We start from the raw sequence: 26,674 nt of genomic DNA, 5'->3' as shown, positions 1-26,674 counted from the left end.
GAAATATTTAATGTGGGTGTTTTCTGCTCCCTGTCTTTACAAAAAGACAGAAAGATATAAGATTTATCCTATAAGGTAGATGTTCCTGTTCCCAATGCCTGACCAAGATAACCAAAACTATATTAGAATAATCTCACTTATGAATACAAAACTATGTGATTAATAACAATGTCAGTAAGTAGAATTTAATGATATATTAAAATAATAATATAAAAGCACGAAGGGTTTATCCCAAGTATAGAAGTGATCAATATTAAGAAAAACATTAATATATTACTATAGCTTATATTACATCTCTAAAAAATGAATCTATAAATCAATAAATGAGTAGATATTAAAGGGTGTTTTATCAAGTCAATCCATTATTATTTTAAAGTCTTATAAAGACATATAAGAATTAGAGACTACTTCCTTAATATTATCAAGAGTATATTCTAAGCTATTAATAATAATTGGCATTATGCGCCAAGGAGAAATAAGCCCTCTAAGGATTTCTCTTCAAACAAAGCACTTAACAAAAGTCCCTTGTCTGCCTTTTCAGTTAATTCACTTTTGAAAGTTATGAGAACTGGCTTTGTGTATCTTGGCTATCAAGGAGGTTAGAGACTCAACTTTCATCTGAAAGAACTCTAAGTATCTGATATAATGTTTTTCCCCTACAAATCTCATGTTGAAATATGATCCCCAATGTTAGAGGCATGTGGTCATGGGGTGGGTTCCTCATGAATGGCTTGGTGCCCGCCCCAAGGTAATGAGTGAGTTCTTGCTTTGTTAGTTCACTGAAGAGCTGGATTGTTATTTATTTATTTATCTATTTATTTATTTGGAGACAGAGTCTCACTCTGTCACCCAGGCACGATTGCAGTGGCATGATGTCAGCTCACTGCAACCTCCACCTCCCGGGTTCAAGCGATTCACCTGCCTCAGCCTTATGAGTAGCTGGGGCTACAGGCGCCCGCCACCCTGCCTGACTAATTTTTTATATTTTTAGTAGAGATGGTTTTTCACTGTGTTAGCCAGGATGGTCTCAATCTCCTGACCATGTGATCCATCCGCCTTGGCCCCCCAAAGGGCAGGAATTACAGGCATGAAGAGCTGGTTGTTTAAAGGAGCCTGGCACCTCCTCCTCTCTTTCTTGCTTCCTCTCTCTCCATGTGATTCACTGGCTCCTCATTCACCTTCTACCATGATTGGAAGCTTCCTGAGGTCCTCACCAGAAGCAGACACTGGCACCATGCTTCTTGGACAGCCTGCAGAACCATGAGCCAAATAAACCTCTTTTCTTTCTAAATTACCCAGTCCCAGGTATTACCTGATAGCACTGCAAAATGGACTAACACAGTAACCTCAAGACACTAGTTCTCTTCCTGCTTCCAGGTGGGGCACCGCTTGCTTTCTCACCAGGTGCTGCTTTGGAAACACAGCACAATGAAAAACAGAAAGCTCGCTTTTACTTCTTAGGGGTTATCTGGTCTGAACCCCCCAGTTTGCATGTGAGAACACTGAACTTCGGAAAGGAAAAGTGAGCTATGTAAGAGCAAACACTTACTGGCATAGCTAGGGATGAATAATCACAATTTATAGAACACCCGCCACTCACCCCTTGAACAGCCTTAGGAAAAATATTGCACTTCCTATTGCATTCTTTTTTTTGTTTATTTTGGAGATGGAGTCTCACTCTGTCACCCAGACTGGAGTGCAGTGGCATTATCTTGGTTCACTGCAACCTCCGCCTCCTGGTTTCAAGCAATTCTGCCTCAGCCTCCCAAGTAGCTGGGATTACACGCATCCACCACCACACTTGGCTTAATTTTTGTATTTTTAGTAGAGACGGGGTTTCACCATGTCGGTCAGGCTGGTCTCGAACTCCTGACCCCAAGTGATTCACCTGCCTCACCTTCCAAAGTGCTGGGATTACAGGACCTATTACATTCTTGCAGATGAGAAGAGTGAGACTTGGAGGCATTAAACATCTGTCCTAAGATCACCCAGTTAGAAGAAGCAGAGAAGAGCGGACAGAACACCCAGGATAAGTTTGTAATTTTTGTTTTTTATAACATTTCATAAAATAATGTTAAAATGTTTATATCTCTCTCTTTTTTCTGAGACAGAGTCTTGCTCTGTCACCCAGGCTGGAGTGCAGTGGCATGATCATAGCTCACTGCAGCCTCGACCTTCCCTGCTCAAACAATCCTCCCACCTCAGCCTGATGAGTAGCAGGGACTACAGGTATGCACCACCACACCTGGCTAATTATTTTTTTTTATTTTGCAGAGATGGTGGTCTCAATATGTTGCTCGGCTGGTCTGGAACTGGGTTGAACCAATCCTCTTGCCTTGGCCTCCCAAAGTGTTGCAATTACAGGTGTGAGCCACCACACCCAGCCTTGTACCTCTTTTAAATATTTGTTCACTATTTATTCAATGAGTCAGGATCAGCATATCACCTACCATGTTAAGGGCAAACCAGCAAAGCAGAAGTCCAGAACAGAGACCACATTTCTGATGTATGACATGTTGACATGGCCTAGGACCCTGTCTCTTAATCTGGTTCGGAGACAGAGTTTTGGATTGGAACTCAAATTTGCTGGTTCCATAGCCTGTGTACTGGGCTATGGCACTCAGACCTCCTGATTCCTGGACAAATGTACTTTCCTTGCGAACCCCTTTCTGAAAACCGAAACTGAAGATGGCATTATTTTCCCCTCCCAGGTCATTCCAGGGGTATTACTTGTCCACCTACGTTGTGCAGAGTAATAAGCATAAGACCAGGCAGGCAGGGTCTAGCCTCACCTAGAGGATAAGACCGGGCTGAAACATGCAACTGCATTTTCAGGCTGTGGTTTAACGTTTGTCTCTGGAAATTCCAGCCAGGTGGGGCTAGTCTTGACTTCTCTGGCTTCTTTAGGAAGCTTTCTCTTCTGGCTCCTGATGTTTGGCTTTCTGTGGGAAGGTGCCTGTAAACTTTCTCCCCATGGACTCTGACCTTGCTGCTTGTAGTCTGATCTTTGCTTTGGTTTCTTTCTTGCAGGAGAAGGCTTCCACTGCACAACTGGAAGAAATCATTGCTTTCGGAATTTTCTATCCTGCAGCCCTTAGCTACCCTTTGCTGGAATGCTGCCACCATGACTGCTAGAGACACTTCGTGGAAGACCACAGGATGTGCCATCTTTTCTCACGCACAAGCTTCTGTTCATTCCACCTATGGTTTGAAGGTCAACCCTGTGCAGCAACTGTTTAATCTCTAGAAGAGATGCTGATAAAACTTGGAAATGGGCCGAGCGTGGTGGCTCAGGCCTGTAATCCCAGCACTTTGGGAGGCCGAGGCGGGCGGATCACGAGGTCAGGAGATCGAGACCATCCTGGCTAACATGGTGAAACCCGTCTCTACTAAAAATACGAAAAATTAGCCAGGTGTGGTGGCGGGCGCCTGTAGTCCTAACTACTCGGGAGGCTGAGGCAGGAGAATGGCGTGAACCCAGGAGGCGGAGCTTGCAGTGAGCCCAGATGGCGCCACTGCACTCCAGCCTGGGCAACAGAGCAAGACTCTGTCTCAAAAACAAAAAACAAACCAAAAAAAACTTGGAAATGTTGTAGCTCAGGTATCTCCATTATGATTGAAACCACCTTTGCAAAAAGTATGACAGTGAGAGAAACATGACATAGAAAAATTATGACAGGGAAAGAAATCTGACCTGATTCCATTTTGCTTCTAACCTCCAAGCTGCCTTTGTTCATTCTTGGCATAGACCAACCTAACCATGGGAGAAATTTAATTTACAGTTTGACTTTGAATCATGGATAATAGGACTCCCTTTCTAAAACTGAACTCCTCCTTGTCCCAGTACTGAAACCATCTTTGTAAGATCCGTGAAAAACCATGAGATTGGGATTATAGGAGGGGTCTGAAATCTGCTCAGATGTAGGCTTAGTTAAATAATAACCCGCCATTGTTCCATAGCTTGCTTTCTTATAATCCCTAATCACTCAGGATTCATGAAGCCAGACTTCACAAGATGTGTGACTTCCCCAATTGCTCATATAGATAACATCTCTATTGTAGAACCTAAAAGGGGCCTTTTGAGATGTTTTTCAGACTATTGCTTTCTTACAACTAACTCCATTTGGACCCATGACTCATGACTCAACCCAGTCCTGTGGTCCCCACCCAAAGGCTGACTCGGCTCACGGGGACTGTTTTCCACACCCCTATGATTTTATCTTCAACCAATAAGCACTACCCATTGCTTAGCCCCTCCCGGCCAAATTAGCCATGAAAACCCTAGCTTCCAAGCTTTCAGGGAGACTGATCTGAGTAATAAACTCCTATATCCTGTTTAGCTGGCTCTGTGTTTATTAAACTCTTTATTACAATACTTCTGTCTCAGTAAATTGGCTCTATCTGTGCAGTGGGGGTTAAGAAGCCATCAGGCAATTACATGATTACTCCTTAATACTTAATTAACAGCAATACTCATAAAGCACTATTTCTAAATATTTATTCAACACAATCCCCAGAGGCCCAGTGGCATGAACCATAACACTCAAGTTCTTCAAACTGATACCTTAAACTTTCTGGGCTTTATTCACTTCCCAGATATGATGGAAATCAAGTTTCACAACTTCCCCTTAGGAAGTTGAAATTATTTCTGATTCATGCCATAACTGCATCCAGTTCTCTCTCCTGCAGTATTTTTTGCTCAAGCCAAATGGGGCTTGTTGTGTTTTATCCTCATTCACACCATGTATTTCTACACTGTCACCCTTTGTCCAAGCCATTCTTTTTGCCTGACATGCCCTTCTCACGGATGGATCTCTGCCTTCCCACAGTCCACTCATGCTTCAAAATGCCTCTAAAAATAAAGATATCAAAAAGACACCTGCACTTGTATGTTTATCGCAGCATTATTCACAACAGCAAAGATGTGGAATCCACCTAAGTGCCCATCAAGGGAAGATTGGATTTTAAAAATGTGCTATATGGACACCATGAAATACTACTCAGCCATTAAAAAGAATGAAATAAAATCATGTCTTTTGTAGCAATGTGAATGGAACTGGAGGCCCTAATCTTAGGTGAAATAACTCAGGAACAGAAAGCCAAATACCGCACGGTCTCACTTGTAAGTGGGAGCTAATCAATGCATACACATGGTCATACAGAGGGAATAATAGACATTGGAGACTATGAAAGGTGGGAGGCTGGGAGGGGGTGAGGACTGAAAAAGTACCTATTGGGTGTAATGTTCACTATTTGGGCGATGGGTACATGAAAAGCCCAGACTTCACCACTCCACAATATATTCCCTAAGAAACCTGCACTTGCACCCCCTAAATACATAGAACTACAAACAGAATTTAACCCAAAACCAACAGAAAAGCACAAAATGCTTCCAAATGCCAAATGTTTTATGCTGTGCTATGGATCTGCATGGTGTGGGGAACACATTCAAAATTCAGAGTTTTCATGTCTCCCTCAGCAGGTACTTTCTGCTGGGCTCCTTCTTGTCTCTGACAACCCGGATGCATGGAGAGTTCACATACACACACACACACACACACACACGTGTATAAATACATATATACATATTTGTTACTACATATATACATATTTATAACTACACATACACATATATATGTATTTTTCACATCTGTCTATATCTGTCTATCCATCTCTGTATCCATCTACTTCTATTTATCCCTATCCATCTATCTATCCATTTCTCTCCATCTATACATATCTATTTATCTATCATGTATCCATCTATTGATCTATATCTACGTATCTCTCCCTATCCATCTATCCATATATCTATCCATTTTTCTCTCTCCATCTATACATATCTATATTTATCTATCATCTATGTATCCATCTATTCCTCTATCATCTATCCATCTATCTATTCCTATTCATCTGTTTCTCTCTCCACCTATATCTATCTATCTATCTATCTATCTATCTATCTATCTATCTATCTATCTTCTACTTATCTCTCTATGCCTATCCATCTGTTTCTCTCTCTCCATCTATACATATCTATCTATCTATCTATCTATCTAGCATCTATCTATCTATGTCTATCATCTATCTATCTATCTCATTTATTCTGCATGGCATGGCTTTGTGTCTTTTATCTTTAATTGATTCCAACAACACTCTGGAGAATGAATGAACACACATGTTAAATAAATAAGAGAATGTTCCAGGACGCTACTGTCTGATTTTCTTCCAGGCCTATTGGCTGGTTGGGTCCATGCGTGTAATGTCAGGGTTGAATATCTTGGCTGCTACGACATATTCCATTTGAGGAATAATTTAGAAGTATGGGCGCAAGATAAAAATGTCAGTCTGGCTCCTGGTTAATGGGTGTTTCTAATTAAGCCACGATATACAGTGCTCACAGCCAAATACAGTGTGGCTCCGGCGATAACTCACCAAATAGTGTGTTGTCTTCATTATCTCATTCCCTGATATGTCCCTGATGAGTTTATAAATCCCTGTGGAATCATGGCCTTGATCTCTTTAATGAGGCCTTTAAAAACTGGGGCAAAATTATAGCAGCAGATAAGATTGGCTCCGCTGTAGACCTACTTCATAAAGGTTTCTCCTCCCCCTAGTGAAATAAACACCATTTGCTAGACCCAAGAGTTTAATTCCATGTGAATTGGTCAGGGCATATGATTGAGTTAATTCTTCAAGCAGCAAAAGAATATTAAAAGCAGTTTCTGTCTTCCCTGACCTAGTGGGTAACTAGGTAACTAGAAATGGAAATATTCCTTTGCTCTAGTAAAGAGAAGGGTAGAGGCCAATGGTTCACGCCTGTAATCTCAGCACTTTGGGAGGCCGAGGCAGGTGGGTCACCTGAGGTGAGGTTCAAGACCAGCCTGGCCAACATGAAACCCCATCTCTAGTAAAAATACAAAAATTAGCTGGGCAAGGTGGCAGGTGCCTATAATACCAGCTACTTAGGAGGCTGAGGCAGGACAATCACTTGAACCCAGGAGGCGGAGGTTGCAGTGAGCCAAGATGACACCACTGCACTCCAGCCTGGGCGACAGAGTGAGACTCCATCTACAAAAAAAAAAAAGTTACTTTTTGTAGAGGTGGGGTTTCACCCTGTTACCTAGGAAGGTCTCACACTCCTAAACTGCAGTGGTGTGATCACAGCTCACTGCAGCCTTTCCAGTAATGTTTCTGCATTTAAAAAAAACAGTTGAGGGCTGGCACAGTAACTCACACCTGTTAACCCAGTACTTTGGGAGGCCAAGATGGGAGGATTGCTTGAGGTCAGGAGGTCGAGACCAGTCTAGTCAACGTAACAAAACCCCATCTCTATTTAAAAAAAAAGAAAAAAAAGAGGCTGGGCGCAGTGTCTCATGCCTGTAATCCCAGCACTTTGGGAGGCCTAGGCAGGTGGATCATCTGAGGCCTAGGCAGGTGGATCATCAGCCTGGGTGACGGAGTGAGACTTCGTTTCAAAAAAACAAAACAAAACAAAACAAAAAGCCAAGGCTGGGTGCAGTGTCTCACACCTGTAATCCATATAGTAGCAAACTATTTTTTTTTTAATAAATCTTTGTTCCCATTTCATATTGAGGTCAGGAGTTGGAGAGCAGCCTGACAAACACGGTGAAACCCCGTCTCTACTAAAAATAAAACAACAACAAAAAAATTAGCTCGGCTTGGTGGCACGTGCCTGTAGTCCTAGCTACTTGCCAGGCTGAGGCAGGAGAATCACTTGAACCCAGGAGGCGGAGGTTGCAGTGAGCCGAGATCCCACCACTGCACTCCAGCCTGGGATACACAGCAAGACTCCATCAAAAAAAAAAAAGAAAGAAAGAGAGAGAGAGGGAGGGAGGGAGAGAGAGAGAGAGAAAGAAGAAAGAGAGAAAGAAAGAAAGAAAAAGAAAGAAAGAAAGAAAACATAACAGTTGAGGTTAAATGAAGTAAATTTTTAATTTTTTTCACTTAGTATATCATTACCATCTTCTCTTACAATTAGAAATTTATAAAGTTTTTAAAAATGACTACACAATATTCCTTTAGGTAAAAAACATAACTTACCAATTAATTTTTTATTGTTGAATGTTTCAATTTCTTGAAACTTTTCCATATAATGGCCCGGGCGTGGTGGCTTTACAGGTGGGATTACGCCTGTAATCCCAGCACTTTGGGAGGCCGAGGTGGGCGGATCACGAGGTCAGGAGATTGAGACCATCCTGGCTAACACGGTGAAACCCCATCTTCACTAAAAATAAAAAAAATTAGCCAGGCGTGGTGATGGGCGCCTGTAGTCCCAGCTACTCGGGAGGCTGAGGCAGGACAATGGCGTGAACTCGGGAGGTGGAGATTGCAGTGAGCTGAGATTGCACCACTGCATTCCAGCCTGGGTGACAGAGTGAGACTCTGTTTCGAAAAAAAAAAAAATCCATATAGTAGTGAACTTTAAAAAAAAAATAAATATTTGTTCCCATTTCAGATTGTTTTCTTGCACTGGGATCAAGCTGAAAGTATTAACAATCAAAATACTTGAATTTTGTTGATGAGTTAATGCTAATTATTTCTCAATCTCTACCACTTTTGGGCATGAGCCACCATGCCCGGCCAAAACTCCATTTTAAAAGCCCAATTTTTCACTTCTATTTGCTTCAGTGTTTTACATCTGTTAAATGGAGTTAATAACAATAACACCTGCTACATCTACCTCTGGTGATTGTTTTTAGATATGTGATGAAGGGCTGGATGCAGTGGCTCACACCTGTAATTCCAACAATTTGGGAGGCTGAGGTGGGAGGATCACTTGAGCCCAGGAGTAAGACCATCCTGGGCAACACAGACCGCATCTCTACTAAAAATTAAAAAAAAAAATTAGCCCTTCATGGTAGCACACGATTGTAGTCCCAGCTAGTAGGGAGGTTGAGGCAGGAGGATCACTTGTGTGTTCACTTTCCTAGCTAGTTGCTGTGGAGGAAGAATGCTTTCTTCATGGCCTCATCTGTCATTTCGTGTCCCTCTGAAGAAAACTAGTTTCCACTGTGTAACAGGCAGGCATGTAACTATCTAAAGCACAGTTCAGTCCTAAAAGGTCTGGGAGAACCGAATGATGTACTAGGTGAAGCAGTGCATTGTGGGAATCACAAAGCAAACAGTACTCCAGAAAGAGAAATATCAGAAGCTTCCCATTCCATTTCTTTTTTCTTTTTCTTTTTTTTTTTTTTTGAGACAGGGTCTTGCTCTGTTGCCCAGGCTAGAGTGCAGTGGAGATCACAGCTCACTGCAGCCTTGAGCTCCTGGGCTCAAGCAATTCTCCCACCTCAGCCTCCTGAGTAGCTGGGACTACAAGTATGCACCACCATGCCTGGATAATTTTTTGAATTTCTGTAGTGATAGGATCTCACTATGTTGCCCAGGCTGGTCTCGAACTCCTGGCCTCAAGCGATCATCCCACCTCGACCTCCCAAAGTGCTGAGATTACAGGTGTGAGCCACCTCACCTGGGCCCCCTTCTCCATATGCCTCCAGAAACATGTCCCTGGAGAGTAGCCTGCTCCCACACTGTCACTGGATGTCATGGGGTCAATAAAATCTCCTGCGATTGTGTATCTCAGACATTTCTGTGTCTTTCATCCTCACCCTGGGACCCTAAGGGAAGAGGGCCCGAGTGTCAGTAACTCTGGGCCTCCCCTAAAGAGAAACGGAGATGGCAGCTCATCTAGGAAGTGGAGGAGCAGGGGGTTCCTGGTTCTCAGGCCACGTGTGATCTCTGCCAACCCAGGGCCTGCCCCAGCCTGCAGGTATTGCTGTGTGGTAGGAACACCCGCTTCCCTTGTGCACAGAAGCGATCGTGGCCTCAGCTCCAGGGGTTCCTGGCCAGGGCCAAGCGCTCCTTCTGCAGAGGCCTGCATGCATCTTACCCCTTTGACTTGTATTTCCGTGGCTTCCCCTCCCCACCTGCCCCCCAGCCCTCCCTGACTGGCCAGCCCCTCAGTAGTCCTCCTTGGCCAGGGAGAGCAGCACGGCCTTGGGTGTGTTCTTGAAAAGGGCTGCCCAGTTCTGCTGCTGCCCCTTCCTCGCCCAGGGGCCATAGATTCGGAAAGCGTAGGCGTCGATGAGCCGGCGCAGAGGCTGGAGGGTGTAGGGGTGGGTCTCGGATGACGATCTCCCGGGTCACCAGGTTCACCCGGTGGTACTGGTAGTAGATCAGCACTGAAGCCAGCACAGTCAGAGCGATCACCTGCAGGGCCAGGCAGAGAAGCTGGGCTGCAGCCCACGCCCTGCCAGGCCCTGCCCCTCCAGCACAGGACTCTCTGGGCTCGTTTGCCATGAAGCCTTCGATGGCTTCTGCGGGGCCCTCCCAGTGTCCCCCACTTCCCACTTGGCCAGCATCCTCAGGGACGGAGGCAGTGGGCTGACACCTGCCATCTCTGAAGCCATCACAGGGCGGCTGGGAGGGGAGGGGTGGGTACTCTGGAAACCCGCGGGGTATAAGGACCCCTGGGAGAGGAGACGGCTTAGAGGTTTGCACTTGGGGAGCTGGCGGCAACTGCCGCAGGGTCTGGGTCAGGAGGCTTCCTACCTTGAACTTCCCCCGGGGGCTGAAGTGCCACACTTCCTCCACCACGTACTGCAGGAAGAAGGGGTGTGCCAAGGCCTCTTCCGCTGTGCAGCAGCTCTGGGGTTGCACCAACAGGAATCGGGAGACCTGGGAGGGGAGGAGAGGGTACCCGAGAAAGTTAAGGCAGGTCCCCTCCAGCATGTCAGGAGAGGCGTGGCCTCCCTGGGCAAGGGAGCCTGGGCAAGGGAGCACTCCATGATCTCAGGGCCAGGTAACTGGGGGTTCTGCAGACCTCTGCAGGAACAGTCATCATCAGAACATGTCAGCACGGCGCTCAGAAGAGGAAGTCCAGGCCAGGCGAAGTGGCTCATGTCTATAATCCCAGCACTTTGGGAGGCCGAGGCAGGCAGATCACCTGAGGCCGGGAGTTAGAGACCAGCCTGGCCAACATGGCAAAACCCCATATCTACTAAAAATACAGAAATTAGCTGGGTGTGGTGGCACATGCCTGTAGTCCCAGCTACTCAGGAGGCTGAGGTAGGAGAATCGCTGGAACCTGGGAGGTGGAGGTTGCAGTGAGCCGAGATCGCCCCACGACACTCCAGCCTGGGTGACAGAGTGAGACTCCATCTCAAAAAACAAAACAAAAACTGGAGTCAGCTGAAATACATTTTCAAGTGTAAATTTTTTTTTTTGTTAAAAGTTGATGAGATCCTTCTTAATAATATATGCCTCATATTAATGGCAGGTGTTTTTAATATAGTTGCTTCTGATCTCCTGAGCACACCCAGTGTCAGTGACTGCCCTGAAACAGCATACCAAATGTGTGTTTGTGTTTGCCAGTATTCTTCTGGTGAAAGGGTCCAAAGCTTTTGCTAGATTTTCAAGGAGTCTATAATTCCCACTGTCCCCTAACACCCCAAAAATCTTTTTTAAGCTCTAGAAAAGAAATAATCTAAAAATGATTTTTAATTGCTAACCTTTAGTAACTGAATATGTGTATTTAAGCAACTTAATATTATTCAACAATATAACTGTGATTGTAAATACATTAAATTAGAAATCAGAGAGAATTAAATATCTATTCCTACTTACATAACTTATCTATAAAATGTTTATTTTACTTTATCCTTGGGAAGGAGCAGGTAATTTTGCCACCTAAATTATTATTTAAATAACTCTAGGGGAAAAATAAGAGACTGCAGAGAAAACATGCAATGATGTTTCAAAATCTTCTTTTAGGCCGGGCACAGTGGCTCACACCTGTAATCCCAGCACTTTGGGAGGCCAAGGCAGGCAGATCACAAGATCAGGAGTTCGAAACCAGCCTGGCCAACATGGTGAAACCCCGTCTCTACTAAAAATACAAAAATTAGCTGGGCATGGTGGTGCACGCCTGTAATCCCAGCTACTCGGTAGGCTGAGGCAGGAGAATTGCTTGAACCCAGGAGGCAGAGGTTGCAGTGAGCCAATATTGTGTCACTGAACTCCAGCCTGGGTGACAGAGCAGGACTCCATCTCAAAGAAAAAGAAAAAAATCTTCTTTTAAATTCAAAATTTAAATATTAAAAATCCCTGTATACTAAAACTGCTATGTCTTTAGAAAAACAATCCCCCGCCTTACATGCTTTCAACTGTATCATATCTAAAGGAACAAAAATTAGTGATTTAGCACATTTAAAGTAAAGCATGCTAAAAGCTTCAATTAAAGGCAAATGCATAGCTTTCACAATTAAATTACTAAGGTATGTGCCCTAAATAAAAAAAATTACAGTAAAATTTGCTAAAGCTAATTTATTTCCCAAATTACTTTCATAATCATTACACTAAATCACTATGAAAATAAATATGCTGTGCGATTGTCTTCTGAAAGTCTGTTCAAAGTTCTAAACCTGCTAAATGTGTGTACTTTCTAAAAGAAATCTGCAATATCTAACAGCTAAGATACTGTAAGATTTTAGCCTTGTAAAAATAATCTGACCAAATATACTCAAATACTGTGAAAAAATGTTCATTCATGCATATTTAAAATGAATTTTTTGAAGTCTCTCACCAGTAAAAATTATCTTTCAAATTTTTAATTTTTAAACTAACACCTCACTTCTAGTCATCTTGATTAATTTTTAAAAAATCAAAACAAACAATTGTGCTTACAATATAGAAAATGTAGGGAGATCACTTTTGTCTTCACATTTACTATTTTGTTCCAAGTAAAACCTTTTATTAAATGGCTGGAAAAACCATTTAAGTTATATTATTGCCTGCCTGCTTTTTAATAGGAAACTCTTACCCACACACATATAGTAGTAAAGCTCACAAACCTACCAGCGAAATTAAAAACCCAGACAAAGTAATGGAAAAAGCCTAGTAAAACAAGAAAAAGAAAATGGTTACAACATAACCTGAATATGAAACTAAATCCCCAAAGATTTAGCTCCTTCTAGGGTTGTCTTTATAAGGTTAAAATTCTTGCAAGCCACACCCCTTCATGTGACCAATAAAATTAGAGCCACCACAGAAGGATGACCTAGTCAAGTTCTACTTTGCTGCATTACACATGACCCACATTTGGAGTGTAATAAAAGACAATCATGTTTCATTTAAATTATGTGTGGTGGTCTTTCCTAAAGAACACAGTAAGCAAGTAGATTTACATACTTTTGCTCCAGTGGTTAGTAGGTCACTACGTGCAAAATTTTCCAAAGGAATTTCACTTAAATAATTTCAAAGATCACCAGGGTGCGGTGGCTCACACCTGTAATCCCAGCACTTTGGGAGGCCGAGGCGGGTGGATCACGAGGTCAGGAGATCGAGACCATCCTGGCTAACACGGTGAAACCCCATCTCTACTAAAAATACAAAAAAGTAGCTGGGCGTGGTGGTGGGCGCCTGTAGTCCCAACTGCTCGGGAGGCTGAGGCAGGAGAATGGCATGAACCTGGGAGGCAGAGGATGCAGTGAGCCGAGATCGCAACATTGCACTCCAGCCTGGGCGACAGAGCAAGACTCCGTCTCAAAAAAAAAAAAAAATTTTCAAAGATCAATAAAAATTTCCAAAAATTTTGAGTAATAATGGTTGCCAACATCTTGTTTTGCCAAGTAAGAGTATTAAAACCAAACATAAACAAAACTCCAACTACTATCATTATAATTTCATGAAAGGACACTTGAATAAAGAGTAAAAGATACACCTGAGTAAGTTTAATATTTTAAAACAACTTGAAATTTTCACAAAATTGTCTTTATTTCTATTTAGATCAATGAAAACTCTTGTCATGTATCAAGAATTCTGAGGATCTACCTTTGAAACTTGTATTTTTAGTCATTTACTTATAAAGTTTTCCCAAGATGACTGATGGAGAAGGCTATAAAGAACAGAAAAATGAATTAACATAAAGGAAAGAGAGACTAGGGTTTGCCCCCAACTTGGAGCAAGGTATCTATTGTCACAATTGGTACCAATGATAGACATCTGTTCTGAAGAAGAGTCACCAATCAAATGTGACTTTAAGTAGAGGGTACAAGGAAGATCAAGGAAAAAGGAGGCAGATAAAACTTCAAGAAGGACGTTTAGCAAAAAGAAAAAAAAAGAGATGGCCCTTCTCTTATTGGGGATCACTTCCTTTAAGAGATCAGCAATCTGGATATGACCAACTCTTCTGCCCTTTCCTTTACCAACCCTTGCTGAATTTTCTTTGATTTCAGAGGTTACCGTTTCTGTGGCTTCCAACCATCCACTAACCTCCATACAGGGATGCAAGATACATTCTCTAAGGATATAAGAAGCACTTAGATGGCTCCATACTTTCTTTGTCAGAAACAGGTAATTACTGGATAGCTGCTAAGAATAGCATCCACTTCTCTAGATCTAACCTTGAGACGAATTATAGCTGACTGGACAAGTTCATCTAGTCTTCAGATTTAAACCACACAATCTAATTCTTCAGATTTAAACCACACAATCTAATTCTTGTTTTAAGTCCCTCTAAAATAGAATTGTTCTAGGGCTCTTGACATAACAGAAAGGCACATTTTCAGACATCTACACTTATATTTTTAATTTTAATTTTAATTTTTTATCTTTTTTATTATACTTTAAGTTCTAGGGTACATGTGCACAACGTGCAGGTTAGTTACATATGTATACATGTGCCATGTTGGTGTGCTGCACCCATTAACTCGTCATTTAACATTAGGTATATCTCCTAATGCTATCCCTCCCCACTCCCCCCACCCCACAACAGGCCCCGGTGTGTGATGTTCCCCTTCCTGTGTCCATGTGTTCTCATTGTTCAATTCCCACCTATGAGTGAGAATATGCGGTGTTTGGTTTTTTATTTCATGTTTCAATAGACTCTACAGTTTGCCCAAAACTACCTCAGAAAATTTAAATATAAGATAAATTGATCTACAGTCATGCATTGCTTAAAAATTGGGATACATGCTGAGAAATTAATTTGTCATTGCGCGAACAACACAGAGTGTACTTACACAACCCTAGATAGTATAACCTACTACACACTTAGGCTCTATGGTATGACATCATAATATTATGGGAATTTGTCGTATATGCAGTCAGTCATTGACCAAAACATCGTTATGTGGCACATGAATGTATTTTACTATTCAATGTCTAACATCTTTAAAAAGTTTGGCTTATATTTTAAAACCAAAGTGTGATTAGCACTTTGTGAAGTATATATTGCCAAAGATCAATTTAACTATAAATTTTCAATAGGTTCACCTTCCATGCAAAAATTCTTGCAACTCTCAACCCCTCCTCACTACCACTATCAAAGAATACATTGCTATGGAGAGTCACGTGAGAGCAATACAAAAAGAACATTAAACGAAGCCTAAACTCACACCTGCTTACTTCACTTATTTAAACATTAGTCTTTCTTTTCAGTTATTCATGGATATGTGCTGAGCTATGAGGAAAAGCACCTTACATCAGCTAAAGAACCATAAGTTGTTAATGATTTTTAAAGAAAAATTTAACAAAAATATTTTTTGAAATTGCTAACATTTTCAAGACAATGTAAGATACAACCAATCGATAAAACTTCTAAGTGATTTCTTTCAGATTCAGTATGTGTTATTCAATGAAGTAGTAACAATCTAATTTATCAAATCGTATCAAATATCTATTCCAATTACAGCCATTCCCCAGTTGGCTTTATTTTCTAAAATGTTTATTTTCCTACTTATTATTAACATAAAATATTATGCTAGCTCCTGGAGCAATTTGCGTTTTAGCAATGCAAACATTTTTTATATTTACATAGGCAAAGTATGGTCATCATTCCTCTCTTTAAGAGATATATTTCCAGTAGAATTCTACTATTTATGCTTTCACCTGGGATATAGTTTAACTCATGTATCCACATAGTAGAATTTTGTATATTTAGAAAAAAACTTCATGATACTGTAAAGTTTACAATTTTTCTCTGAATTATCTTACCTGCATCCAACAGCACTACTTTAAAAAGCCTTATATGGCCAAGCGCAGTGGCTCATGCCTGTAATCCCAGCACTTTGGAAGGCCGAGGCAGGCGGATCACGAGGTCAGCAGATCGAGACCATCCTGGCTAACATGGTGAAACCCCGTCTCCACTAAACAAAATACAATAAATTAGCTGGGCGTGGTGGCAGGCGCCTGTATTCCCAGCTATTCGGGAGGCTGAGGCAGGAGAATGGCGTGAACCCGGAGGTGGAGGTTGCAGTGAGCTAAGATCGCACCACTGCACTCCAGCCTGGGCAACAGCGTGAGACTCTGTCTCAAAAAAAAAAAAAGCCTTATATTTGAGACATGGGGACAAATAAACAATTCCTTATATCTACAACATAACAAACATTTTAAAAATATATTGAATAAGTACATATATTTAACAAAAAATACGTACTGGTAGTATTTTAAAATACAAAATTATCAGTAGCTTTGTGTATGTGTTTCTTTTAATGAGTTAAAAAGTTCATCGTTAATGATAATGAGTTTAAAGTGAATTCGGATTTTATGAACAATATTCACTATGATGGATCCTTACATTTTTTGCCAAAGTTGTTCAATAAACATTTTGCTCAAAAGAGATAAAAAGCCTTCCTTTTGTTCACGTACTGAGGCTTACCTCAAGCAGAATCTTGTATTTTAAATATTTAAGAAGGGACATTTTTCTATTCCATTATAAGGCATGTTAACCACTATGGAAAACACTATAGCTACTTTCAGAACTTGTCTTTCATATTTATATAGTTGATCCTTTAGGATTTTCGTCTAATGGTAGATAACACCTAGCTACAAATGCCCATTATTTAAAATGGTTTTGTAATACAGCTATGCACTGCATAATGACATTTCAGTCAACAAGGGACTGCATATATGATGGTGGCCCCTAGGAACTGAAAAATTCCTGCTGCCCGGTAGCATCTTGATGATCTTGACCCTGAGTAGGCCTAGGCTAATGTGTAAGTTTATGTCTTCGTTTTTAACAAAAAAAAAAGTTTGAAGTGAAAAAAGAAAGAACTTTTAAAATAGAAAAAAGCTTATAGAATAAAAATTATGACGATCATATTTTTGTACATCTGTTCAATGTGTTTGTGTTTTAAGCTAAGTGTTACTACAAAAGAATCAAAAAGTTTTTTAAAATTTAAGTTATAAAAGTTACAGCAAAATAAGATTATTAAAGACAAATTTAAAAAATAAATTTAGTATAGCCCAAGTGTACAGTGTTAATAAAGTCCACAGTAGTGTACAGTAATGTCCTAGGCCTTCACATTCACTCACCACTCACTCACTGACTCATCCAGAGCAAGCTCCTGTCCTGCAAGCTCCATTCACAACAAGTGCCCTATACACATATCCCATTTTTAATCTTTTATACTGTATTTTTGCTGCACCTTTTCTATGTTTAGATACACAAATACTTAACATTATGTTACAACTGTCTATGACATTCAGTACAGTAACACGCTATATAGATTTATAGCCTACAAGCAATAGCTAGAGCACATAACCTAGGTGTGTAGAAGGCTCTACCATCTAGGTTTGTGTAGGTACACTCTATGATGTTTACAGAATGATGAAATAGCCCAATGACACATTTCTCAGAGTATCCCCATTGTTAAGTGACATATGGTGTAATTATGATCTTCAATAATGACAAATTTTTTAAAAGGAGGGCACAGACATGGTTACCAGCTTCCTCACACATCTCTTTTTTCGACCCCCACATAAAAACACCACAGCTTGAGATACAAGCTCAATAGGACAAAGCTACACAATTCGTAGTCACTTACACCACTCTAATAACCAAAAGAAGAAACCAAAACTCCAGCTAATTTACTCCCTGGAATAGGATTAGAGAAGGTAAGCAAGAATAAATTCATCTACCTATTCCTTTTATTAAAGACTGCCCTTTGTTTCCACACAATCTGTAAGTGAAAACTCCATCAAAATGGTTCATTCAAAAAAGTGTCTACTATTAACAAAGCATAACAATATACATTTATGCTGTTGTGCATAGAGAACATTATCCAAATTTTCTACTGAGGAGCCAGGAGAAATTTAATGAAAATGAAACAATATGATTATTGACTACAGAAAGAATACCTTTTTTGGAGAAAAAATATATACTTACTTAGTCAGCTGCCCTTTATTCTTGTTGTTATCAACTCCATTGTAAGTCACAGCTGCCAGTTTTCTGCTTCCATAGTTCTCGTAGTGGACATTGTTAGTAACATCTTTCAAGTCCTTCATGTGTGTTCTGTCATAAATAAACAGCAAGAGTTTGCTTCTATTAATAGCTAGGGGGTATAAAGCTAAAAAAGCTTTAATATAAATTCAAAATTTTACCAAAACAAAAATTTCAGATTTAAAATTAACAAAAGACTATTGTTAAGGAAGGTAGCATTCATCTGTTTTCATTTACACTCAAAGTAGACCAATAAAAAATAAGCTAACTTGACACCAAATTTAGATTCCATAGAGATTTTAAGACCCATAGCAAGGACTTCATGACTAAAACACCGAAAGCAATGGAAACAAAAGCCAGAATTGACAAATGGGATCTAATTAAACTAAAGAGCTTCTGCACAGCAAAAGAAACTACCATCAGAGTGAACAGGCAACCTACAGAATGGGAGAAAATTTTTGCAATCTACCCACCTGACAAAGGGCTAATATCCAGTATCTACAAAGAACTCAAACAAATTTACAAGAAAAAAACAACTCCATCAAAAAGTAGGCAAAGGATATGAACAGACACTTTTCAAAAGAAGACACCTATGCAGCCAACAGACACATGAAAAAATGCTCATCATCACTGGTCATCAGGGAAATGCAAATGAAAACCACAATGAGATACCATCTCACATCAGTTAGAATGGCAATCATTAAAGTCAGGAAATAGCAGATGCTAGACAGGGTGTGGAGAAATAGGAACAGTTTTACACTGTTGGTGGGAGTGTAAATTAGTTCAACCATTGTGGAAGACAGTGGCGATTCCTCAAGTATCTAGAACTAGAAATACCCTTTGACCCAGCCATCCCATTACTGGGTATATACCCAAAGGATTATAAATCATGCTACTATAAATCATGCACACGTATGTTTATTGTGGCACTATTCACAATAGCAAAGACTTGGAACCAACCCAAATGTCCATCAATGATAGACTGGATTAAGAAAATGTGGCACATATACACCATGAAATACTATGCAGCCATAAAAAAGGATGAGTTCATGTCCTTTGCAGGGACATGGATGAAGCTGGAAACCATCATTCTCAGCAAACTATCACAAGGACAGAAAACCAAACACTGTATATTCTCACTCATAGGTGAGAAGTGAACAATGAGATCACTTGGACACAAGGCGGGGAACATCACACACGGGGGCCTGACAAGAGGTGGAGGGCTGGGGAAGGGATAGCATTAGGAGAAATACCTAATGTAAATGATGAGTTGATGGGTGCAGCAAACCAACATGGCACATGTATACCTATATATCAAACCTGCACGTTGTGCACATGTATCCTAGAACTTAAAAGTATAATAAAAAAAAGAAAAGAGAAAGAGAAATGGGCATAGGAGGGAAGACTTTCTTCTAGGGCATTTGAGATTGTCAAGCCCAGATGACAGGCACCACCTTTCCACCTTATGCCTCATTAATGGAAATAATGCAAAGCCCAGATCTAAGGCAGAGCTTCCCAACTATGGGCCTGCATCTCAATCTTCACCTTCCAGGAAACAGGCAGTGTCTTCTGGGCTGATTACTTCCAGTTTACCACATTATGATATCCAAATATTATAGCTCCCCTCTCCCTTGTGATGATCATGGAAAATATCAGTGGCTCCAAATTCCAATTATTTCACCTTAGAAAACAAATCTGAGAATCCCCCTACCACCAAGCACAGTACCTGGATACAACAGGCACTCAATAAATATTTGCTCAGCCAATGCAAGGATAAATGAATGAAATTCCTCATCCCCGTATTCATTTCTGAATACGTGCTGGTGAAAATCTAGCTCTAAACATCTTTCAGATTTAGTACATTGAGGTATGAAAAAGAAAAAAAAAAGGACGATGCAAATGAAGTCAGGAGCTGGCACAGAGAGTGCAATCAGATTCTGCTTCCCCTGTAATTAAGAGTGCCCAATGCCGCTGACTTAGGCGATGACAGCGTGCAGCTTGCCTGCCCGCCCTGGGCGCCTGGGAGGGCGGGCAGCCCTCAGGATGCCACTGCACAACACGTTCGCCACTTTATCAAGAATTCCACAGCCACAGGAAGATTTCTCACCCCGCCACAAACCCCGCGGGCTGCCCTGTGCTGTCACATGTTCCCGCTGCTCAGAGAGGGAAAGCCACTAGGGAGGCCCTCAATGGAAATATTACCCCCTGTCCAGGGTAGCATGGGCTTGATCGCCCCTGATTATTTCTGATCACTGTCACTGGGCCAAGAGCACAGCGAAGTCAAGAAAGAAATGGCCTTATTAGTGAGAGTGCAGCGGTGTGGGTAGGCAGCAGTGGCGTGGAGGACCTGCTTTTGTGAGGGCAGTGAAGAGAGGGGAAGGAGTGGTGTCTTCATATTGAGATATTTTGAGATTCCTGCTTTCTCCACTCACTTCAACTGCCCAAATAGGTTCTGCAGGTTCCGGAAGGTTCTAGAACTTGTACAGGACCGAACCTACAGCTTCTCATGGAACAAACCCAGAACCAAGAAAATCTGGTGGAAATCACCTTGTTTAACTCCTTTGAGGTCTAGACCAGAAATTAAATAGTGCTTAATCTGTTACTTTAAAGAAGCCTAGTTCTAACTTTACCTCAGCTCGCTCCCTCTTTTGCCTAGGATAGGAAGGGTGGGTGCAAATGGCCAGCTCTCTGTAGGTCAGCCTCTTGGACCCCTAAGTTTCCCGCCACTTCTATGCACTACAGGCTTTGCCCAGGGTGGGATCCTCAGCCCAGGGACCTTGTTTGTCCTCCGCCTCTTGATGCTGGTGCCTGCTGCCCAGCCACATACCCTCAGATTCACTTTTAAAGAAACGTCAACAGCTGTTAAATGGCAAATGAGCCTTTCAAAGAGGTGGGATGACTTTGAAAAAGGGCTTGAGGACAGCAGTCGACCTCTGACAGTCTTCCCTCAGATGCCCTCTCCAACCCACCCCCTCTCCCTGTCCCCGACCTCCGCTTTCCCAGCGAGCCTGCCTGCTCTTCAACGCTCCTCCCTGCCCGCTTGTGCTGTCTCAACACCTCCCATGTTGCTTGATTCCTAAAATAACATAGAGGAAAACATTATTATTATTTTTTTTGAGACGGAGTCTCCCTCTGTCGCCAGGCTGGAGTGCAGTGGTGCAATCTCGGCTCCCTACAACCTCTGCCTCCTGGGTTCAAGTGATTCTCCTGCCTCGGCCTCCTGAGTAGCTGGGACTACAGGAGCATGTCACCATACCCGGCTACTTTTTGTTGTTTTTTTTTTTTTTTTTTTTTTGAGACGGAGTCTCGCTCTGTCGCCCAGCCTGGAGTGCAGTGGCATGATCTCAGCTCACTGCAAGGTCCGCCTCCGGGTTCGCCTCCGGGTTCATGCCATTCTCCTGCCTCAGCCTCCTGAGTAGCTGGGACTACAGGCGCTCGCCACCACGCCCTGCTAATTTTTTGTATTTTTAGTAGAGACGGGGTTTCACCGTGTTAGCTAGGATGGTCTCAATCTCTTGGCCTTGTGATCCACCCGCCTCGGCCTCCCAAAGTGCTGAGATTACAGGCGTGAGCCACCGCGCCAGGCCAAAAATATTTTTTTAAATAAAGAAAATAAATCCTCGGCTGGGTGCGGTGGCTCACGCCTGTAATCCCAGCACTTTGGGAGGTGGAAGCGGGCAGATCACAAGGTCAGGAGATCGAGACCATCCTGACTAACACGGTGAAACCCCGTCTCTACTAAAGATAAAAAAATTAGCCTGGGATGGCAGCATGCGCCTGTAGTCCCAGCTGCTGGGGAGGCTGAGGCAGGAGAATGGCGTGAACCCGGGAGGCGGAGCTTGCAGTGAGCTGAGATTGTGCCACTGCGCTCCAGCCTGGGTGACCGGGCAAGACTCTGTTTCAAAAAAAATAAAACCCCATAAATCTCCCAAAGCAGTTACTGAAGGATGACCTTTCTATGAAAGAGTGTTCATCTTTATATTATCTATTTAAATACTAGACAAGAAACTGTACATTAGCTACTACTGAAGCTCATAAAATCTAAAAGAAACTGCCTTTTAGCAATATTACTAAGGTAATATGTGAGTTTTTATTAATACATAATAATATATTTCAGATCACATATCAAGTTGTTTTTAAACTAGGGAATTTTAGAAAAAATTTCTGTTTCTTCGAATTGTCTAGGTGAATGTGGTATTTTGGTTAAACAAATTTTTGTTTATAGCATTTATATCATACATAAAATCAATACATATGAGATAAATCCACAATACATATGGGATGATGTCATCATTATTAATAATTCAAGACACTGAAGGTACCCTTAGCTCCTCTATGGATATCCTTTACCAATGCAGTGTTCTTGGATATACATGGGGTGGCAATACTCTATATTGTCAGTCCTCCCTCTTCTCATCATCTATTCTATTTCAAACTTCCTATATCTGCCATCATTCATCTTCACCACATTACTAAAACTCCCTTCTGGGAGACAAACATAAAGGTGTATTGTTGGCTGGGTGTGGTGGCTCACGCCTGTAATCCCAGCACTTTGGGATGCCAAGGCGTGTGGATTACATGAGCTGAGGAGTTTGAGACCAGCCTGGCCAACATGGTGGAACCCCATCTCTACTAAAAATACAAAAATCAGCCAGGTGTGGTGGTGGGCACCTGTAATCCCAGCTGCTTGGGAGGCTGAGGCAGGAGAATTGCTTGAACCCAGGAGGTGGAGGTTGCAGTAAGCCAAGATCGTGCACTGCACTCCAGCCTGGGTACAAGAATGAGACTCCATCTCAAAAAAAAAGTGTATGATTGTACATTTTTATCATTCCTTACATCCAGAAAACCCTTACTGTTACTTTACAATCCAGCTTCTTGAATCTCCCCCTTTGTGAATAAAATGTGATATTCAATTACTCTGATTCATATCGTACTGACATTTCCATGCAATTCTCTGATAGTTCACTCCCCTTAGTCCTAAGTCTGGGTTTTCCAAAAATCTCATCCCCTAGACTGTGTCCCTTGATAAATTCATGTTCTCTTATAGCCACAACAGTTACTTCTAAAGCTCTACCACTCCACTTCAGGCACGTCAGGCAAAATAAATAAGCAGGTAGGATCAAGATTTTACAGCATAATTTTGCAGGTAATTTTAAATCTCAAGTCCCATGAAGGTTACCAAAAAAAATCCTATAATAGAGAGGAACATTAAAAAGGAGAAATAAGATATTAACTTCGCAAAATTACTCCTTTGGGATTCTAGTTACTAAACTCCATCTTGCAGTTTGATATGTATGAGTTACTGCCCAGAATATACAGACAGTCCTTCCATCCTGTGCACTGGGATGATCACTTCCACTTCTTCAAATCCAGCTAAAAGCATCACTGCCTCCATGAAGCCTACTCCAGCCAGAACTGTTCACTTGCCTCCTCTCTGCTCATGTCCTATATATTACACAAGCAGAGGCCACCAATAGTATTTTTCATCAACAGTTTAGAGCAGTGCTGCCAAATAAAAATACCATGTCAATCATACAAGTAATTTAAAATTTTCTTAGTAGCCACTTTTAAAATAGGAAAAAGGTGAAATTAATCAATTTTATTTAACCTGATACATCCAAAATATGATCACTGCAGTATACAATCAATATAAAAAAATTATGGAGATTTTTTCCATGCTCAGTCTTAGAAATCGGTGGTATATTTTATATTTGCAGAACATCACAATTCAGACTACCCACATTTCAAAGATTAATAGCCATATATGGCTACAGTCTGCTGTACTATTTAATAAAAAGTGCATATCTAGAGTCTAGCCCCTTGCTCTATAAAGTGTGATCTACCATCCAGCAGCATCAGCATCACCTGGGATCTTGTTAGAAATGTAGAAACACAGCCCATCTCAGAACTACTAGAAGAACTAAATTTAACAGGATGCCCAGGATTGGAATGCATAGCAAAGACTGAGAAGCAGTAAATTAGATCACATATACCTTGGGAGTCTTACAGAATTGCTATTGCCATTCAACTATGATATGGTATTACCCCACTGACTAATATAGAACACTGTATTTAAATAACAATAGCTTTTCTATGAATCATGTTTTCTCTACACTGTCCAATGCAATTTTCTGAAATGATGAAAATCTTTATATATGTGCTGCATAGAATGGCAGCCACTTGCCACATGTGGCTGCTGAGCACTTGAAATGTATCTGGAGCAAAAGAGAAATTGCATTTTTAATTTAATTAATTTAACTGATGTAAACATTTGGCAAATGACTATCATACTAGATAGTACAACTCCAGGAGAATTGGTTACTATGTCACAGTTTCATCTCTAGGAGAGTCTTAGGACAAATTTGGAAAGTTCTAGTCAAGATAATTCTTCTGATTAACTGTACTTCTTTTTTTTAATTTTATGAAGTCATATTTACCATCTTATACTGGCTAAGGGCAAATTTGCATCTTACCTCTAAGGAAGCATAATAAAAGTTACAACATGTGCTTTGTATGTATTAATATTATTCCAGCTTATCATCAATTAACAATACTAATATCCATACCTGTACAGTCTTTTTAATTCTATGAGAAGGACCTGGGTACTCTGGAGAATACAAATCTGTGAGGAATAATGAGTTGATTAATGTCAATTTTCCCAATCCAGATTCCCCTAAAAGAAATAATGGAAAATATCTGTTAAACTCACCCATTTTACCCAACCTTAAATATTCAACAGATGCTATAATCCAACTTGCTTTATGCAAGTACTTCTTGGTGAGACAATGAAATGACATTAGAAAATATGCTACAAAGAGTATCTTGTCCTCAGTTTCTTAGCTATCAAATTAGACTCATGTTTCCAAGGATTCTTTTCAGCCTTCTAATTATACCACTTATATTCATTAAAACTAATGTATCTAATAATTTACATTTTTAACAGTAATGTATTCCCAAGGAAAAAATTCAGTCATTTAAAAAAAAATCCAAGTTGGATTATGTATCACTGCTTCAGTGAAATAAAGTTTTTCTTTATTAATAGACAATAATGGATGACCAAAAGAAATCATGCAGCTACAAAAAGCAAAAATCTGCTAATACAAAGAATAATTAATCACAATGAACATCTCCATATAAAATTCTAAATCACAAAAAATACTTTCTAATTTAGCCACTCATCAGCCTAAACATAAGGGTGCTTCTCCACAAACCAGAATCCAAAAAAGTCTTAGGTAATTACTTTTTCTACTGCTTCTACTCGAGGTAGACACGAAGGAAGCTACGGCATGATTTCCACTCTGATCACATACTCTTTTTTGACTCTCCATGTCTAGTCCAATATACATAGTCTAGTGTATAGTAACTATTACAAGTATACCAAAATATAAATGGCCTCAAGGTATATATAACCTAAGGTTAAAACAAATTAGAATTCATATTATGATAATTAACATGGCACAGAGTTAAAGTATTTATTGTTAATAATTCACTTAGAATAATAGGCATGTTTAGCCTAAGTAACCGATGTCACAATATTTATATGTCTAGGAGGAATTCTTTTTATATTAGCTTTCAAAAGAGATAAGATCCTTTCCACATGGTTTGGGCTTACCCCTTTGACTTAGAGCATGCCACTTTTTACTAGATGTAAAAATGCCATAAAGGTCTAAGTCACAGGAAAGTAACACGGGTTGGCCACACCTGATTCTTTCTTAACTCTTACACCTTGAAGGCAGAAAGACTAGAATAAAACCCAAGCATTTGGATGTTACCAGAAATATCTATAATATTTCCTTTTAGAAATATAAATGAAAATTTTAGTATATACAACAATGTTTGGGAAATTAAAAACAAAAGTATGCTAATTAAAATATTAACACTCTACTCAATAAATCATGTTTAGAGGGCTTTTTTCAGTTTTTTCCCTTTTTATTGGTGGTGAGGAGTGGGGGAATAAGACGACGCAGGACAAAGGGAAAAGAGAGAGGAAGCAAAATAAAAGTCTGAAACGTAACACAGTAAAATGTAAATGGTGGCTACTCGGGATAGTACAATGAGGGTGAGATTTTTTTCTTAGTTTGTTATACTTCTGGGGGCTGCAAACTTCCTTCAACATGATTCTATTATTTTCATAATTTAAAAAGCATTATTGAGTGGCATCAGCAAAACGGCAAATTAAAAAGCTCGCAAACTCATTCCCTCACAGAAACCCCAAAAACAACCAGAAACTAGTTGAATTAACCTTACAGGACCTGTGAAAAACAGTAAAATGTCTATAGCAACAAAGCAAATGCCCAATTAAGAAAAAAAAAAAAACATGTAAAACTTTTGTGACATTTTTCTGTGATCTTGTTCCACCCCTTCTGCAGTTTATCTGGGTCTGGAGGAGGCAGCAAACCAACTCCCAATTCATTCCCTTCAAATGGGCGG

The 26,674-nt window shown here is 40.7% G+C and overlaps 1 pseudogene; it reads right to left on the bottom strand.

Moving 5' to 3' along the window:
- Positions 1 to 9,983: 9,983 nt before the first annotated feature.
- LOC129144487 (phosphorylase b kinase gamma catalytic chain, skeletal muscle/heart isoform-like) lies at positions 9,984 to 18,309 on the bottom strand (annotated as a pseudogene).
- Between the last annotated feature and the right edge of the window lie 8,365 nt (positions 18,310 to 26,674).

This window comes from Pan troglodytes, chromosome 6 (assembly GCF_028858775.2).
Source record: "Pan troglodytes isolate AG18354 chromosome 6, NHGRI_mPanTro3-v2.0_pri, whole genome shotgun sequence".
Classification (NCBI taxonomy): Eukaryota; Metazoa; Chordata; class Mammalia; order Primates; family Hominidae; genus Pan; species Pan troglodytes.
The sequence above is the reverse complement of the archived record's forward strand: the minus strand, read 5'-3'. Positions and strand labels throughout refer to the sequence as shown.